This window comes from Rattus rattus, chromosome 2 (genome assembly GCF_011064425.1).
Source record: "Rattus rattus isolate New Zealand chromosome 2, Rrattus_CSIRO_v1, whole genome shotgun sequence".
NCBI lineage: Eukaryota > Metazoa > Chordata > Mammalia > Rodentia > Muridae > Rattus > Rattus rattus.
In genome coordinates, this window is record NC_046155.1 from 88,066,070 (window position 1) to 88,084,094 (window position 18,025).

The following is an 18,025-nucleotide window of genomic DNA, read 5'->3' on the forward strand; positions in this document are numbered from 1 at the left end:
AGGAGATGCAGAGATGCGTCAGCAGTTAAGAATTTAATTCTAGCATCCACATTGAGTGGCTCACAACTACCTGTAACTCCAGTTCCAGAGGATCTACTCTAGCACTTAAAAAAAAATACATAAGCATACACAAATATTCCTTAAAAATAATTTTGAAAAAAATCTCAGATATCATGCTTTAGTATGTCAAAAGTCTAAATGTTTTTTTAAGATGATATCTTACTGTGCAAAAAGACCTTGTTGACCTAGAACTCACTATGTAATCCCGGCTGACCTCAGTCAAACTCATAGGACTCTTTGTCTTAGCCTCCCAAGCACAGTGCACAAGCCACCACACCTGACTTTTGGAAGACTTTCTGGAGCAGGCATCACTGATCTTTGGATCCTTCATAAAGGCTCTAGGAAGAAGAGATATCATTCTAGGTCTTGTTATAGGTACACTGATGATCTCACAGTTGGGATGATATTATTGCAGAGATTATCACTGAAATTACGGACATAATAGTAATGTGAACTTATGCAGACAGAGGAAGGAGTTGAGAGGAAGGTATGGCCCCTGTAGGCTCCTAGATTGAATATTTAGTTATTAGGGCACTATAATAGAAGAATTTGGAGGTGTGGCCTATTGGAGTAGGTGTGGCTTTGTTAGAGAACATATTTTGCTGGGGTGTGCTTTGAGCTTCAGAAAACCCATGCCGAACTCAGTCCCCTCATTTCTCTCTGTCTGTACATCAGACTATATCATTCAACAAGTTCTCTAGCACCATGCCTACTGCCACACTTTCCACCTTGATAATGGCCGAGCCTCTGAAATGGTAAGCAAGTCCGCAACTAAATGTTTTCTCTTATAAACATTGTCTTGGTGTCTTGTGGTATCTCTTCACAATGATAAGGTTAAACAACTCTGACTCGATTCTGAGACGGCTCCAGGAAAGTGTGTTAGACCCCAAGGGAGAGATTCATGCTCCTGGCCCCAGAACGATTTCTCAGAAAAGACTCTAACAGAACACTTCTCAGAAAAACCATAAAGTATACTGGTTAAAGGACACCTGGGCCATCTGCGGAATTAAGGTACCCTCCCAGGATGATTGCTGCTACTGTAATCTGCCCTCTAAAAAATGTATAAAAGGCGCTTGTAAGTTAGAATCGGGATCACTTCCTGTCTCTTGCTCGAGAGGCTGCTGAAGGTTGATCCCAGCGTGCCAAAAAAATAAACCTCTTGCTTTTGCTTCTGAGTCTCATTGTTTCACTTGGGGGTCTCCAGGTAAAGACCCTCTGGGGCTTTACAACAGCAATAAAACAGTGACTAAGACAGAAATGGTACCAAGGAGTAGTGCGTTGCTGTGATAGGTCTGACTGTGATGCTTATTGGAGGAATATGGAAGACTGGGACTCTGAACTACAAAAGCAGTTGGGTCCTTTAAGTAAGGCTTACTGGGCCATTGTAGTGGGTATATGGAAGACAGTGCTAAGAGTGATTTGAACTTTGGGGGCCCAGCTTAAAACATTTCAGAGGAGAAGAATATTAGTAAGTGACCAAGAGATAATTCTTGTGTGACAATATTTGTGACAAATATGGCTACTTTTTGCCCTTGTCCTAAAAATCTGAGACTAAATTGAAGAGTTTTTGGATTAATATCAAATTTTCAGAGGAAATTTCAACACAGCCTAGTATTAACTGTGTCATGTGGTTATCAGTGAACTCATGCATATCTATAATGAAAAGGAGAAAGTTGGACAAAGAGAAATACAAAATGTACAGTTTGTGGTGAAATGGAGGTACTTGGAAGTGTAATAGAGCCAAGTCCAGTGTTCAAAAAGATAAAAAGTTTAAAGGACAGCCTGATGCTAAATGGAATAAGCTTCTAACTTCTGAAAGGGAAATAAAGGACAGCTTAAACAGTGAAGAAAACCATCAAGTGCAGAAAGCTGAATCAAATGTAATTGGAAGATAGGGCCATGTTCCAGCCCCATCAAGCAACAGAACTTGGCAGCCTTGTCCACTTGGTCCTGGCTTTAGATTCAAGGATACAAGAAGGGGGTTGTAGAATCTCCCTTCATGACTAAGGAGAACTGCTGAGGTCAGATGTATATCAGAGGTGTCCCTACAAGAAAGCCCTCCATGATGTGACGCTAAGAAGGTGAAACCTAGATTGGATTGGAGACGCCAAGATGTTGGAGATGCCAGAGACATGGGCTACCTGCCAAGGAGAGCTGCTGAGAGGAATCGGAACCAGCTCAAGAAGGAAAAGTGTGCTGCAGTCAACAACAAGTTGGAGAGCACTTTGACATCATACTTGGAGATGCAGAATTTGGACTTTGTCTTCCTGGTTTTCAGTCATGCTTTGGTACAGTATTTTCTCCCTTTTGGAACGGTAATGTCTATCTTGTGCCATTGTATGTTTTTTTTTTCCATTATCTTTATTGCAGGAAAAACACATAACAAGAGGCCCCAAGTTTTATAGTTAAGTGTCCAGTTGAAGAGCATTAAGTCCATTCCACCTTTGCACATCCATCTCCAAAATTGACTTCCTCTCTTTTTTTTTTTTTTATTAACTTGAATATTTCTTATATACATTTCGAGTGTTATTCCCTTTCCCGGTTTCTGGGCAAACATCCCCCTCCCCCCTCCCCTTCCTTATGGGTGTTCCCCTCCCGACCCTCCCCCCATTGCCGCCTTCCCCGCAACAGTCTAGTTCACTGGGGGTTCAGTATTAGCAGGACCCAGGGCTTCCCCTTCCACTGGTGCTCTTACTAGGATATTCATTGCTACCTATGAGGTCAGAGTCCAGGGTCAGTCCATGTATAGTCTTTAGGTAGTGGCTTAGTCCCTGGAAGCTCTGGTGGCTTGGCATTGTTGTACATATAGGGTCTCGAGCCCCTTCAAGCTCTTCCAGTTCTTTCTCTGATTCCTTCAACGGGGGTCCTATTCTCAGTTCAGAGGTTTGCTGCTGACATTCGCCTCTGTATTTGCTGTATTCTGGCTGTGTCTCTCAGGAGCGATCTACACTTCTGCACTTCTTTGCTTCATCCATCTTGTCTAATTGGGTGGCTGTATATATATGGGCCACATGTGGGGCAGGCTCTGAATGGATGTTCCTTCAGTCTCTGTTTTAATCTTTGCCTCTCTCTTCCCTGCCAAGGGTATTCTTGTCCCCCTTTTAAAGAAGGAGTGAAGCATTCACATTTTGATCATCCGTCTTGAGTTTCATTTGTTCTAGGCATCTAGGGTAATTCAGGCATTTGGGCTAATAGCCACTTATCAATGAGTGCATACCATGTATGTCTTTCTGTGATTGTATGTTAGAAGCAAGTAATATGCCTTTTGGGTTTGGTTTTACATGGGGTTATGGTTAAGAGATTGTCATGAGTTTGCTAGACTTTGAATTTGGACTTTTAAACAGTATTGAGATGATGATAGATTATAGGGACTTTTGAAGCTGGACTGAATCCATTTTTTTTTGGCATTATGATATAGATGCAATCCTATGGGGCAAGGGGGTGGAATATGGTGGTTTGAATAGGAATGGGCCCCATAGGCTTATATATTTGAATGGTTAGTCACCAGGAAATGGCACCATTTGAGAAGGATTAGGAAGTGTGGCCTTGTTGGAGGTATGTCAAAGACGGTAGGCTTTATGGTTTCAAAAGCCCACCCCAGGCCTGTGTTCATTCTCTCTCTCTCTCTCTCTCTCTCTCTCTCTCTCTCTCTCTCTCTCTCTCTCTCTCTCCCCCCTCTCTCCCTCCCTCTCTCTCTCTCTCTCTCTCTCTCTCTCTCTCTCTCTCTCTCTCTCTCCTCTCTCCCTCTACCTACAGATGAGGAGGTAGCTCTCAATTACCTCTCCAGCTCTATGCCTTCTCTGCCTATTGTCATGTTCCCCACCACGATGATAGTGGACTAAGCCTCTGAAACTGTAATCAAGCCCCCAATTAAATGCTTTCTCTTGTAAGAGTTACCTTGGTCTCTCATGGTTTCTCTTCACAGCAATAGAACAGTGACTAACACAGAGTATTGTAAAGGAGGAAGAAGTAGATACCAAGATGGCTGCATACTCTTGTCAAAGGCCGTTTGTGTTTCAGGAGTCTAAAAATATGTTTCTTCTAAGATCCTGGAGCAGATCTTCCTAACCCAGAGACTTTCCCAGATCTCCAAGTCCATCATCTTTTTGATTACTTGTTCTCAGATAGTAAATTTGTCCAAAGGAAGAGGTCTTGGGAAAAACAAAGCTAAGAAGAACCTTGAAAAGAGTTTTGTGAAAGTAAATTATAGAAGAAAGTGAAAAACAAATTAGAGCATGCTTCTTGTGAACCTATGAATGACTTTAACAAATGAGCCACATCTGGTGACAGTTCTCCTCCTTGTCCTTCATTTATTGTTATACAACCCAGATAGAGTCCATTTTGCCCACATACCTCTGTGATCAGTGCAGTTCACTCTGCAAACAAATGTTTCCTCTTAGTGGTCATATGTCATCCAACCTGAAAGGATTGGATCTGGAAAAGAGTTCTGGAACTCTCCTACAAGAGGTGAAATCATCATATAATTAATGATGCCTTATGTGACAAACCACACCACACAAAGAGAGGTGAGTCTAAGAGCCAGTCTTCACTTTATCCTGATAAAGGAGATCAGGAATCTGATATTTGGAAAACTTCTCAAAAGGGCCATGGAGAGTCTACAGTATTCCTACTTGACATGGGTAATATCAGGGATAAAGAACCTCCAAAGGAACAGAGATCTGAGAAAAAAGAGAATAGAAATACCAGAAAATTCTAGATTACTTCCATGTTAAAGAGTCTGGAAAACAAGTGTAATAATTAAGAAGAGAATGATGATAAAGAGGAAAGAGAGAGCAGGATAGACAAAACAGTTCTCACAATTATGGTGAAAACTTGGCTACTATATCTCACAGAACATAAGACAGAGCATCCAATACAAATGCAAAAATTTACTGGAAAGCAAGAGTTGATAGGTTTAGAGAAGAAAAGAATTTATGAATTGAAAAAGACAAAATACATAGTAGAAAAGACTAAACACACACACACACACACACACACACACACACACACACACAAAGACAATACCCAGAGATTCCCATAAAAGCACAAACTGCCACTGTTGCTCTTGGTTGCTCACTGATACTTAATGGTAAAACTCTATTGCCAAAGGCACCACTCTTCTTTGGCCACAGGACATGAAGAAATTAAGTTGCTACTGACCTAGAAGCTTCTTCCCTACTGGCTAGCTTTTTACAATATCCAAGGGTACTATGCAGGCTGCTGGCATCAACAGTTTTATTCAGCTGTGAACCATGTGAGTGAGCTGCAACAATCATCATGGCAAGAAAAGCCCATAGATGAAATGGTGACATGAATATTGTGGGAATAACAGGCCACTCTCTAGATTTAGGCCTATTCTACAGGAGGAAATATGTGACTGGTACTGTAAGTATGGCCAAAAACCTACAGTTGAAGAGCTTACAGATCCCAGTTAGGTAAAACTAACTAAATGAACATAGCATCAAACTACCCTCGAACTTAGTGTCTCTACATCGAAATATTAATGTGTAGCTACCATACATCATCAAAGAGATTTTTCCTGCAATGTATAACAGTTAATGCAGAAACTTAGGGCTGGCCTAGGTGCAAAGAATAAATGTCTGTGTGAGTGCTCAGTCACAAATGGGACATCTGCACCACAATCCCTTACTCCAATGCTCAGGGAATAGCATGGAGGGGTGGAAAGACTGTAAGAGCCAGAGGTGATGGAGTAAAAACAATGTCTTCTGAACCTGACAAGACTGCTTACCTTATGAGCTCACAGCTGTGGTTGCTCATACAGAACCAAGACCGTAAACATTCTAGCACAGAGGGTTGGAACAACTCAGGAGCCTTTGCCCTTAACTGAGGAGCTATTAACAGTTAATGGCTTCTAGGGAAAGGTAAGTGGATTTCTTTCAGGTGTGACCTTAGTATGTTGATGCTGAAGGTGGGGCTCAGGTAAGCTGACCCTGAAAGCATGAGCATGGGAGAGTTGGCTCCTGTCACTTGTCTGACATACAGTGACATGGGCAAGGGAGAATTGACACCCCAACCCCAATCCTTGGAATCTATGGCAATGAGGAAAGTTGATGCCAGAGCCATGAGAACAGGAGAACTGGCCCTGCCCCTCACCTACTGTAACACTCTGGAAAGCACCTTCCCTGGACAGCACGGTAGAGCTGGTTCTGGTTGCAGGAGCTGCCACTGAGCCAGCCCAGAGGGTGTGAAGAGTGGGAAAGCCAGCAGACTGATCAGCTCAAATACATCTCAGGCCCAGATCCAGTACTTTGAATTGGCCCACCCCAACATCTACCTCATCTATGAACTGCAAGACTGCATGAAGGGGTTGGTTCTACAGATACAAAACTTCAGGATCTCCCTGGCATGGGGTAACAACAGGATGTCTGAGAGGAGACCCAGTGACAACCCAGTATTGATGGTGAAACAGAAGCCAGAGCACCCCCCCCTTCCAGACCAATGAGACATTGCAGTAAACATTTGCAAACAAAGAAGTGTAGACAAAAAGGTATATTGTGGGACGTACTGTGACACACTACAGCTTCCACAACAAGATTTTTTTTTCTGTTGCAAGGGTGTTTAAAGGGTAGAGGGCAGGTATGAGAGGAGGGGGAGAAGAGTGGGATTGGGGAGCGTGATGTGAAATTCACAAAGAACTAATAAAATAAGAATGAGGAGAACAACAACAAGAAAACAACAGTTCTGAAAGTTTAACGGTAAAAGACAAAAACTCAGGCACTTGCACAGGTAAAGTCCGATGAGCTCAAAGACCTCTCTGGCTAGGAGAAATATCTGCCTTCAGAGAGAATAGCCCACCCAGGCCAGCAACTGTCAACAACCTGACGTGGAACTAAAAGCATGCCTGTGCCTCCTGATGATTCTAAAAACCCTGCTTTCTTGACTAAATCCAGGCTGCCTGCTAGTGCACTTGCCCATTCTGTCAAGAAGGAAAAGGATTTGGATTCTTCTTTGATTCCATTACGTTGCCTCGGGCCAGAAAAAGCACTTTGGAGTTCACATTATCACACATTATGCAACAGGCTGTGTCCTTAGTCTACCACGTTTAAGAGGAATACTTCAAACAAGCTGCTGTGGAACTGAACAAGTAGTTTACTCTATATCTGAAAGCCACTGAGCTATGTAGTATCCAGCAAAAGAACCTTGAGGTACACAGGGGACTTTTAATCTCAAGTATGCTAAATTTAGTGTGTGGGGAGGGGGCGAATGTAAAGAAGAAAATTAGAAGAGAGAATAAAACAAAAACAAAACAACAAAACAAAACAAAAAACCAAGGTGTGCTTTCTAGACTCAGGATTATGTCACAGCAACAAGGCTAAATTCACCAAGCATGGCTAAATCATCAGAAAATATGGAAGCCACTACGGCCCCCTACTCTAGAAAACAGTGAAGAAAGCTGAAGTCAGCAAGCACAGCAAATATAATTTCTTCTTTGGCAAAACCAAGAAATGGGCTGTGGGGTTCTGAGGAGGCTGGCACCCTCAGGACCACTTATGCTGCCCTTGTCGCATCCTCCATCAGAAGAAAGAGGAACCAGAAGAACAGTAGAAGCTCTATCATTTGAGACGTACCTGACCTACAGTAAAGGACTTAGTTAACAACAACAGCAACAACAACAAAATTAAGATGTGGAATGTAGAGATGGCTCGGTGGGAAAGTGCTTTCTGTGCAAGAATGAGGAGCTCAGTTCAGATCCTGGCACTCAGAAACTCAGAAGTGTGCAGGGAGCATCTATAACCCTCGTATTTGGGGTAGTGCAGGGTAGGTGTCTTAGTCAGGGTTACTCTGAAGTGATGAAACACCATAACCAAGTGCAAGTAGGAAAGGAAAGGGTGCGTTTGGCTTTCATATCATTGTTCATCATCGGAAAAAAAATTTCAGAATAGGAGCCCCAATAGAGCAGGAACCTGGAGGCAGGAGCTGGCACAGAGGCCATGGAGGGATGCTGCTTATTGGCTTGCTTTACATGGCTTGTTCAACCTGCTTTCTTAGACCCTCAGACTGCCAGTCCAGGGGTGGCACCACCCGCTATGGACTGGGATGTCCCCCGTCAATCACTAATTAAGAAAGTGCCTTGCAATTGATTCTTGTGGAGGCGTTTTCCTAACTGAGGTGCCCTCCTTTCACATAGCTCTGGGTTGTGTCAGGTTGACATAAGACTATCCCACACGAGTGGACAGGTACTAGAACTCACTGGCCAGACAGACTTTCCCATTAGTGAGCTCTGGACTCATTGACTGTCTCAAAAAATAAGGCAAAAGGCAAGAGAAAAAGACATCTGAAGCTGACTCTGGCCTCCTGGTGCGTGCATGCACACATATGTCCACATACATATACACACAAACACACAAAGGTATGGTTTTACTGCCATGACATTGGCAAAAACGTAAATATGTAAGTAAGGGTGTGGGGAATGTCTCTAGGTAACCTAGTGGGTCAAGAAATATGAGAAATAAAACCTAACAAAAATTATAGTAACCAAAATGAAGAAAGCCAGTTTTTTTTTAGAATACTTTTTAAAAAGAAATTTAAACTTAACAGGCATCCAGTTGAACTACCTGACTTAAGTATATTTCATGCCATGCAAAAAATATGATCCCAAATCTGTCTACATTACAGATACCAAGGGGATGGAGTTGTCGACCATGAAGAAGAGACCATGGAAAATAAGGAAGAACAGACATAGGTAAAGAAGGAAATGAACAGTAACTTAAAGTAAGACTGCAACAGGGTCTGCACCCAGAGCTGATCCTGTGCCACAGCTCTCAGTACCCAAATTCTGAGAGAGAGAGAGCTGGTCTCCCAGGAGTGCTGACACACAGACTTATAGGAGGGTCAAGCCATTGTCAGAGACAGCAAGACCAGCTAACAGATAACCAGATGGTGAGAGGCAAGGGCAAGAACCTAAGCAACAGAAACCAAGGCCACTTGGCATCATCAGAACCCAGTTCTACCACCACAGCAAATACTGGATACCAACACACAGGAAAAGCAAGATTCTGACTTAAAATCACATCTCATGATGATGTTAGAGGATTTTACTTTGTCTACAGGAGATGGCCAAGCACAGCTCTGTAAAGGTTCTAATTCTTCCTTCCGTTTTTGTTATTGTTGTATTATAAAATAAACATTAGATCTAAACACGCAAATATAAATACACAGAATCAAATATTAATTAATACCTGGATAAATAGTTTTAATCATAAGCAAAGAGTTAATACCCCTAGCAAGGAGAGGTTCCAAGACATTTCAGAAAATCAGTAACCACTGTAATAGATGGACAAAGACAGAAATGGCCAAACATATAAAAATTGCCTTTAACCCTTTAAAACTATGTTCAATGTATTTCACAATAAGGTAAGCCAAAACTAAAATTAGTTATTAGACTCCAAAGTATTCCAAGATGCGATAGCATTTTATGTTGTGGAGGAAAAGCCCAGCCTCAAACTCCTTTTGAAGAGCAAAGTAATACAAACCCTATGGAAGGCAATTTGCCTGCGACTGTCAAGATCAAAACATTATTCAGAAAAGTCACTTCTCCAGGAGGCTGAAAGGATTGGTCAGTGAGAGTGCTTACCCAGCTTACACAAATCCCAGGGTCCGTTCGATCCCTAATATCATATGGGGAAAGAAGGAAAACAGGGGGTGGGGGGGCAGTGACTATGCAGCTATACACCAAAGTATCAATTAAAATTTAAAGATCCAAAAAGCATAGGAAGAAACTTGGAAAATAGATCAGTGAATTACAGCAAAATCTACTGAAAGAATTTACCATAAAAATGCATCCATGAATAGATGAACTCTCATCTGTACAAGACTCAGTGAAGCACAGTGTACAATAGCAAAGGACTGGAAACAGCTGTCCTCTAAGGGCCTAATCTTAAGAGATGCAGGATCTATCTAGTTCTTGGCAGAAAGAAAAGGCTGTAGGCTGCTTTTGTGTGAGAGAGGAAGAATACAATTTGGATCAATAGTTCAATATATCTGCTTAAAGGTATTTAAAGAAAATAATAAATGGCAATTGTATATAGGGTTGAAGGAAAGGAATAAATGTATCTGAGTTGGGCCTTTTTGTTGCTCTTTTGCTTTTTGTTTGTTTGTTCTGTTTGTTTTTTCAAGACAGGGTTTCTCTGTGTAGTCCCTGACTGTCCTGGAACTCCCTATGTAGACCAGGCTGGCCTAGGACTTACAGAGATGTGCCTCTGCCTCTGCCTCTGCTCTGCCTCTGTGTCTGTGTCTGCGTTGCCTCTGCATCTGCCTCTGTGTCTGTGTCTGCCTCTGCATCTGCCTCTCTGCCTCGGTCTCTGCGTCTGCGTCTGAGTCTGCGTCTGCGTCTGCCTCTGCCTCTGCCTCTCTGCCTCTGCCTCTGCCTCTGCCTCTGCCTCTGCCTCTGCCTCTGCCTCTGCCTCTGCCTCTGCCTCTGCCTCTGCCTCCTGAGTGCTGGGATCAAAGGTATGTACCACCACTACCCAGCTCTGAGTAAGACTTCTTAATGTGTAACTTTTTAGATCTTTGAACCAAGTGAATATATTACTTTTTCAAAGGTCACTAAGCTGAGTTTGGGATGTAGCTCAGTTGATAGAGTGTTTGCCTAGCATGCATGAAGCTGTGGGTTCAATTCCCATTCCCGTGACTTGGTGGTTTATGCCAGTAATCCCCTGTACTCAATGACAGAGGCAGGAGGGGCAGACCCTCAAGGTTATGCTCAGCTACACAGCCAGTTTGAAGCTAACCCTTAACATGTGGGGTGTTATCTTAAACTAAAGCTTGGACTAGAGATGGTTTAAAGATTAAGAGCTCCAGGCTAGAGAAATGACTCAGTGGTTAAGAACACTGACTGCTCTTCCAGAGGTCCTGAGTTCAATTCCCAGCAACCACATGGTGGCTCACAACTACAATGTACTCATATGAGCAAAATAAACAAATCTTTTACAAAGTAGATTAAGAGTTTCTTAATCTTAATTAAGAGCAAGGATCCCACTTGGGTTCCCAGTACTCACATCAGGGGGCTCACAAATGCCTGTAAATTCAGCTCTAGGGGATCTAATGCCCTCTTTGGCTGCCCTGTGCACTGGATATAAACCTACAAATAATTTTTAAAAATGTTTTTTAAAGTCATCACATTGAATTTGTAAGACGCTGTCTGCCGATGCAGGCGGCAGTGCCAGTCAGCCTGTTACCTGCACCTGGGCTTCGCGCTCCACGTTGTCTCTTTCCCTGGCTGCGTTTGCTCTTATCCTTCCGTTGGCACAGTACAAAGAGCTTTCTGCCCGCATTACGTCACCTAGTTGCTCGTACCTTATGGCCCCGTGACCTCAGCGTTGCTAAATCTGACAGTGCCGTTCTTACACCACACCTCAGCAAACTTTAGCAAGTCGCGTCTTTCCTGACACATCTTCCCCTCTGACTTCCTTGTAACTCAGTTTTCCTTCCACACGCTCACCGGTTGATCCCCGTAATTTCTAATTCTTTCCTGCTCAATTTTCCCTCTTCTCCTTCCTCTATCTGAATGTTAAATAGTGGATCTCCCTCAAAACTATGGTAAACATTTTTTTTGAACAATTTGTTCCAAATACACTCAACGCAGAACTACAGATTCAGTTGATAACAGTGACTGCTACACTTTCCCCCCCAAAACCCTTTACAACTGAGGTAGCCCTTACCTGGCAGCTCCTTCTGGCCAAGCCAAGTGTGTAGATATGAACTCAACTGCTGAGCTTCTAGCAGTCCAAATTCCAGGGAGTTAGGGGTAGATCTGGAAGGAGCCACCTAACAAGGAGCTGTGTTACGGACATTTTCTCTAAGAGGGTTATACACCTGTTCACTTTCTTTTTGGTCTCTTAATAATAGACTTTTTAAAAATGTTTTATCAACATTAACATCTTTCTTTTATATGTAGTGTTCTTTTCTGTAAAGATTGGAATTTAATCTTATTATGTGTAGTGAATACGTAAGTTCCATCTTTGGTGAACAGTCATTATAGCTAACTTGGCTGAATCAGGATGTATTCAAGTTTCTTTCACCTTATGCCCGAGTCTAGGAGCTGCCATGCTGCTTTCCACTGTGGTAGCACTGACATGTACTCTTACCAACAGGTACGAGGTTGCCAATCCTACAGGACCCCAGGTCATACCTATAAGGGTATTTACAGAGATTTAGATGAAGGAGGAACGCTCACTCTGAATGTGGGTTTCATCATTCCATGGGCTGGGGACCCATGGAATAAAAGGGACAAAGGAGAAGGTGTACTGGGTGCCAGCATCTACATTTTGCTTTCTGTGAACTCAATGTGGTCTTATTCTCCTGACACCAGAGCTAGAGAGAGCCACTCCCACCACCATGCCTTTCCCCCTATGATAGACTGTACCCTCCAACTGTGAGCTAAGAGAAACCCTTTCTCCCTTGAGTTACAGCAACAAAATAAGCAATAAACCCCCGAATGCAGATGCACACCATAAATTACCATCTTAACTTTATTTGGTACATGGCTTTGAGGAAAAACACCCCAACTTCTGAAATACTAAAGAAAGAACATGCACCTCAGAATTGAGAAAATAAGTCCTTCTTTTGGTTTCTTATAGCCTCTAACACAACACATGTATGTCCCACACAGGGAGTAACATACAGGGAGCTTTTGAAGTCTAAAGAGGTTGAACAATTTAACCAAGATGGCAGTGTGATCTGAAGGCCACTTTCCTAATCGTAAATTATGCTGCCGAGCAGTCTGTGGAGCTAAATCTACTTCCATTCAGAGATCTTCGTCAGATGAGGAGAATCCACACAAACCGAAAACTCACTGTGAGGCCAGACTTTAAACTGGGTGGAGGTGGGCCAGTGAGATGGCTCAGCAGGGAAAGACAGCTGCTGCCAAGCCTGACCACCTGAGTTCAGTTCGGAGAACCCACAGTGTGGAAGGGAAGAACTGACTCTCCAAACTTGTCCTCCGACCTCCACACTGTGTTGTGGTAAATGTGCTCACCCGCACTAAGTAAGCAAGTAAGTAAATGTAATTTAGCTAAGCAGTAAATTATCAGCTTCACTGTCACAATGGGGTGCTGCTGTCTTCACGAACTTGAATTGAGAGCTTCAGTTTACCGGAATCTCAGGACACAGGAATGCAAGTGTTACTGTGGGTGAAAGAATGAAGATTTAGAGGATCAAAACAGATCTGGAATACTCTTGGCTGCAAGGAAAAGGACACTTCACTCAAGGCATTCTACATCAGGCAAACTCATCCCCCCATGTACGAAATTTACAGATAGCACTGTGTGCTCTAAGTAGATGTTCTTATTTACCCTCTGGAATGCAAGGGCACAGGATTGTTTCAGATGAAAAGGCTCTGTGGCAAAGAAGGCAAGTAACTTCTCCAAATGAAAGATGTGCAATGTTTCTGGCTGCAAGTGACAGGAAGTGTCACTCAAACTGTATGAAACGGAAGGGAAATGTATTCTGCCTTTCGGGCAGTGCACTTGGTGGTGGTGGTGGTGGTGGTGGTGGTGGTGGTGGTGGTGGTGGTGGTGGTGGTGGTGGTGGTGGTGGTGGTGGTGGTGGTGGTGAGACTCCGCAACTCTCTTACTTCTTTACTCAACAATAGATTGCCTTAAAAATGGAGAGGCTGGTGTGGTTCCAGGGGCTTGAGCAAGCAAGACAAAGGAAGAGAATATTCTGTTTATCTATCAACTTTAACAATCAAAGTTGTTCAAGAGATGATGTGCTGATTGTTAGGAAACAGACAGAGGTTGGCACATTTGATGAATCACTGTGTTCACAGCACCAATACATCAGGAGGAGCTTCAGATAGGTTCTATAGCTTGGAGAACTTTCCTCACCTTCAAACTCTCTTAAAGAAGCTGAAGATCTGCTCTACTTCCTAACTAGACCTTTCTGTTTAGCTTTTGTTTTTGTTGTTGCCAAAGACATCTCTCAGATCCCCTTGAATGGAGAAGTAGAAATACTAGCTTACAAGACACTATTTCTAGAGGATGAGATTAACTATCATCAAGCATCAGGTTTATTAAATGTTTAATATTTTTACTTGGCATGTGAGTGTGGGCATGCACCTGCTACGACACAGTAGTGTGAAGGTCAGAAGACAACTGTTAGGAGTCAGGTCTTTCTCCCCACATTTGTTTGTTTGTTTGTTTGTTTGTTTGTTTGTTTGTTTTAAAAATATTGGGCTGGAGAGATGGCTCAGTGGTTATGAGCACTGATTGCTCTTCCAGAGGTGCTGAGTTCACATCCCAGCAACCACATGGTGGCTCGCAACCATCTGTAATGAGATCTGATGCCCTCTTCTGTCTGAAGGCAGCAACAGTGTACTCATATATCTCATATATAATAAATAAATAAATCTTAAATAAATAAAAATATTGAATGCTTATTTTATTTGTTGTTATTGTGTATGTGTGTGTGCACGGACATGGAGTGGCCACACATGGGTCATGGCACATGTGTGGAGGTCAGAGAACAGCTTTGTGGAATTGGTTCTTTCCTTCTACCTTACACAGTTTCTAAGAACTGAACTCAGGTCAGGCTTCTGGGCAAGCATCTTTATTCACTGATCTTGTCAGCTAGTCTCGTTTCGTTTTTATTGCTGTGAGAAAATACCCAGACAAAGCAATGCAGCGTTTATTTTAGCTCAAAGGGGGCAAGAAAGGGTTTATTTTAGCTCACAATTCCAGGTTGTAGTCCATCTTTAAAGGAAAATCAGAGCAGGAACTTGAAGCATATAGTTACATCCCATTTAGGAGCATAGGTAAGTAAAGGTATGCATACTTAGTACTTGACTAATTCTCTACTCTTATATAGTTCCAGATCCCCAAAACAGGAAGTAATGCTTACTGCTTTTTCATCAGTGAGGCAATCGAGATAATCATCTGTACATATGCCTATAGGACAAACTGATGTAGACAATTACTCATTGAGACTCTTTTCACAGATGTGTTTGAATGAGAAATGTCCAAAGGCTTATGTGTTTGAACACTGATCCCCAGTTGGTAGTGCTGTTTGGGAGTTTATGGAACAGTTAGGAAGTAGAACTTTCTAGAAGAAGTACATCATGAACACAGGCTTTGAGGATTTATAGTATTGCCCCACTACTTGCTTGTTTTCTCAGCTTCCTGTGTGTGGTTAAAATATGATCAACCAGCTTGCTGCTCCAGCAACTTGTTGCCATAACTTCTCTGCCCTTATGGACTCTCACTCTGGGACCATAAGTCAAAATAAACTCTTCCTTCTATAAGTCAGTTTTAGTTATGGTATTTCAACACATCAACAAAAAAGTAATACACCAGGTGATTTTAGGCCATGTCAACTTGACAGTTAAAACTAAACATCACACTAGCCCTCTACTTCATTATTTGAGGAAGGGTCTTTCTCAGTTCTACCACTTCACTGCTTACTGTATCTGATGCAAAGATATGGAGCACCTAAGGTCAAGATGATAGACAAATGCAAAGGCATGAAGTACATAAGGTCACGATAGCAAAGGTCAAATGGCACTGACGGCATCAGGTACATGATGGCAACTCATCAGGTGCGAACCTGGGAGACAAAGGTAGACTCAGATTGCAGAGGGTCACTGTGCCATAGAGGAAGTTAAACTTTTTAAAAACATTTTTTATTTTATTAATTTTTATGCACTTGGAGTTTTGCTACATGTGTGAGAATGTCAGAGTCCCTGGAACCGGAGTTACAGAGAGTTGTGAGTTACCATGTGGGTGCTGGGGAAGTGAACCCAACTTCTTTGGGAGAGTGGCCAGTGCTCTTAACCACTGAACAATCTCTCTTGCCAGAAAGTTTGACTTTTTAATGTCTCTGTTCCACTGCTTGAAAAAAAAAAAAAAAAAGAATTGAGCAACAGTGTTTTAAGAACGTAACTCCAGGGGTTGGGGATTTGGCTCAGTGGTAGAGCGCTTGCCTAGGAAGCGCAAGGTCCTGGGTTCGATCCCCAGCCCCGGAAAAAAAAAAAAAAAAAAAAAAACGTAACTCCAGAGCTGATGAAGAAGCCGTGATGGAACAGTCTCACTCGTGAGTCTGTTCACCCAGACACAGTGAGGATGAGGTACAAAACGACAGAATGAAGGGGATTGTGAGGAGCCCAAGCTGCGTACTCCCACCTTCACGAACGCCAACACACTTTCTCTGCCACAGTAAATTGTACCCTTTCAAGCTCTCTGAAGAGCCTTCAAGCCGAAAGAGCTCTACCATGCCACTGGCAAAGAATGAATTTCCTGAAACTGGCTCAAAAAGGGCAGATTGGCCATTATGAGACTGGAGCAGCAGAAATATGAAGTTTTTAAATGATCCCTGCTGAGTGAGTAGCCATAGACTCCCCATGAATCATACTCATGGGGTCGTCATTACATTCTGCACCAAATCTGGAAACTGGGACGAAAATCAAAGAGAGCTGAGACTCATATCGGCAAGTAGGTAAGACTCTAGTCAGACTCTGCTTCTATCCCTTTCCCCTTAACACCCAGTCCTCCATTGGTTTGTCCATTGGCTATTTATAGTCAATGCAATTGTAGAAATCAACAGCAAGAGAAACTAAAAAAAAACACATACAAACACTGGGGGATTAAATAACATACCATTGGATGATGAATATATCACAGAAAAAGTCAACACGGAAAAGAATATCCTTAGAATTAAATGCAAATCAAAGCACAACATACTAAAACTCATGGGGCACAAGGAAACCAGTCCTAAGAGGATATGCAAAGCCACAGGTGCCTGTGTTTAAACACCAGAGTGCTCTCAAACAACTCAGCTACTGATGTACTTCAGGGCCTTCAACAAACAAAAACAGGTCAAATTCAAAACCAACTGATGGAAGATACAGTTAAGGTCAGAACAGAAGTTAACAAAGTAGAAATTTAAAAAGAAACACAGAAATAGAGTTGGTTCTTTGAAAAGATTAATAAGAATGGCAAAGCCTTAGCCAAACTAAACAGAAAAAAAGAGGACACGAGTTCATAAAATTAGAGGTGAAAAGGGAGACATTTACAGTGAGTAGCAAAGAAATTCAGAAAGTTGTCTAGCATATACAAGGTTCTGGGTTCAATACTCAACAATCACATACATAAATATAACAATGGAAAAATAAGTCTACAACATTTGCTGATTTAAAGATTTCAACAAAATCCATAGTGCCTACAACTGAATTTACAGGTGCCTGTGACATTTTGCATATTGACTTTGCTTGTAGTCACATTGCTTAATAAATACTATAAATTCCCAATGTCCCTGTTTCATCAAGGAGTAGAGTCGAGCTGGGGTGAATTTGCACCAGGGCAGCAGCCGTAGTCACCACAGTTCCATCTTCGTCTCTGTGTTGTTGCCCTTGGCCAAAACCACACTGAGCAGGCTCCAAGTTCGAAGCATTTGACAAACAGTGGCAAGGCAGAGCCATCAGAAGAGGACACCTAATTTCCATGACAAATAAGGAAATACTATATTAGCAGGTGGAGGCATCTTCTGTGTTTCTACATGGACATATACAGCCACACAAATTGGAATAGAATGGAACCTGTCCCCTGTTGGCAGAGTCACTCGAAAGGAATGGAGAGATCAGTAGTCATGCGAGCTGGTACAGTAATCAAGGAATTGTTTCAAAACCAACTCATAAATGAATGCCAAGTCAAAGAATCATGTACTCTGTAAAATATGGCAGATCGAAGGAAAAATAAAAAGATAGAGCACCTTTGAAATATTAAAAAAAAAAAAAAGTAGGGTCACAGAACAAGGTGTCCTGTGACTTATTATGATACCAAGACTTGAGCCATTGGATGGCTCTGCCTTGCCACCATTTGCCGAATGCTTCGAACTTGGAGCTGCTGCCCTGATGCAAATTCACCCCAGCTCGACTCTACTCCTTGATGAAACAGGGACATTGGAAAGTCATAGTATTTATTAGGCAATGTGACTACAAGCAAAGTCAATATGC

General features: G+C 42.4%; 1 pseudogene; it reads left to right on the forward strand.

Annotated features, from left to right (window-relative positions):
• The first annotated feature begins 2,192 nt into the window (after nucleotides 1-2,192).
• Nucleotides 2,193-17,658, forward strand: LOC116893140 (annotated as a pseudogene).
• Nucleotides 17,659-18,025: the final 367 nt, after the last annotated feature.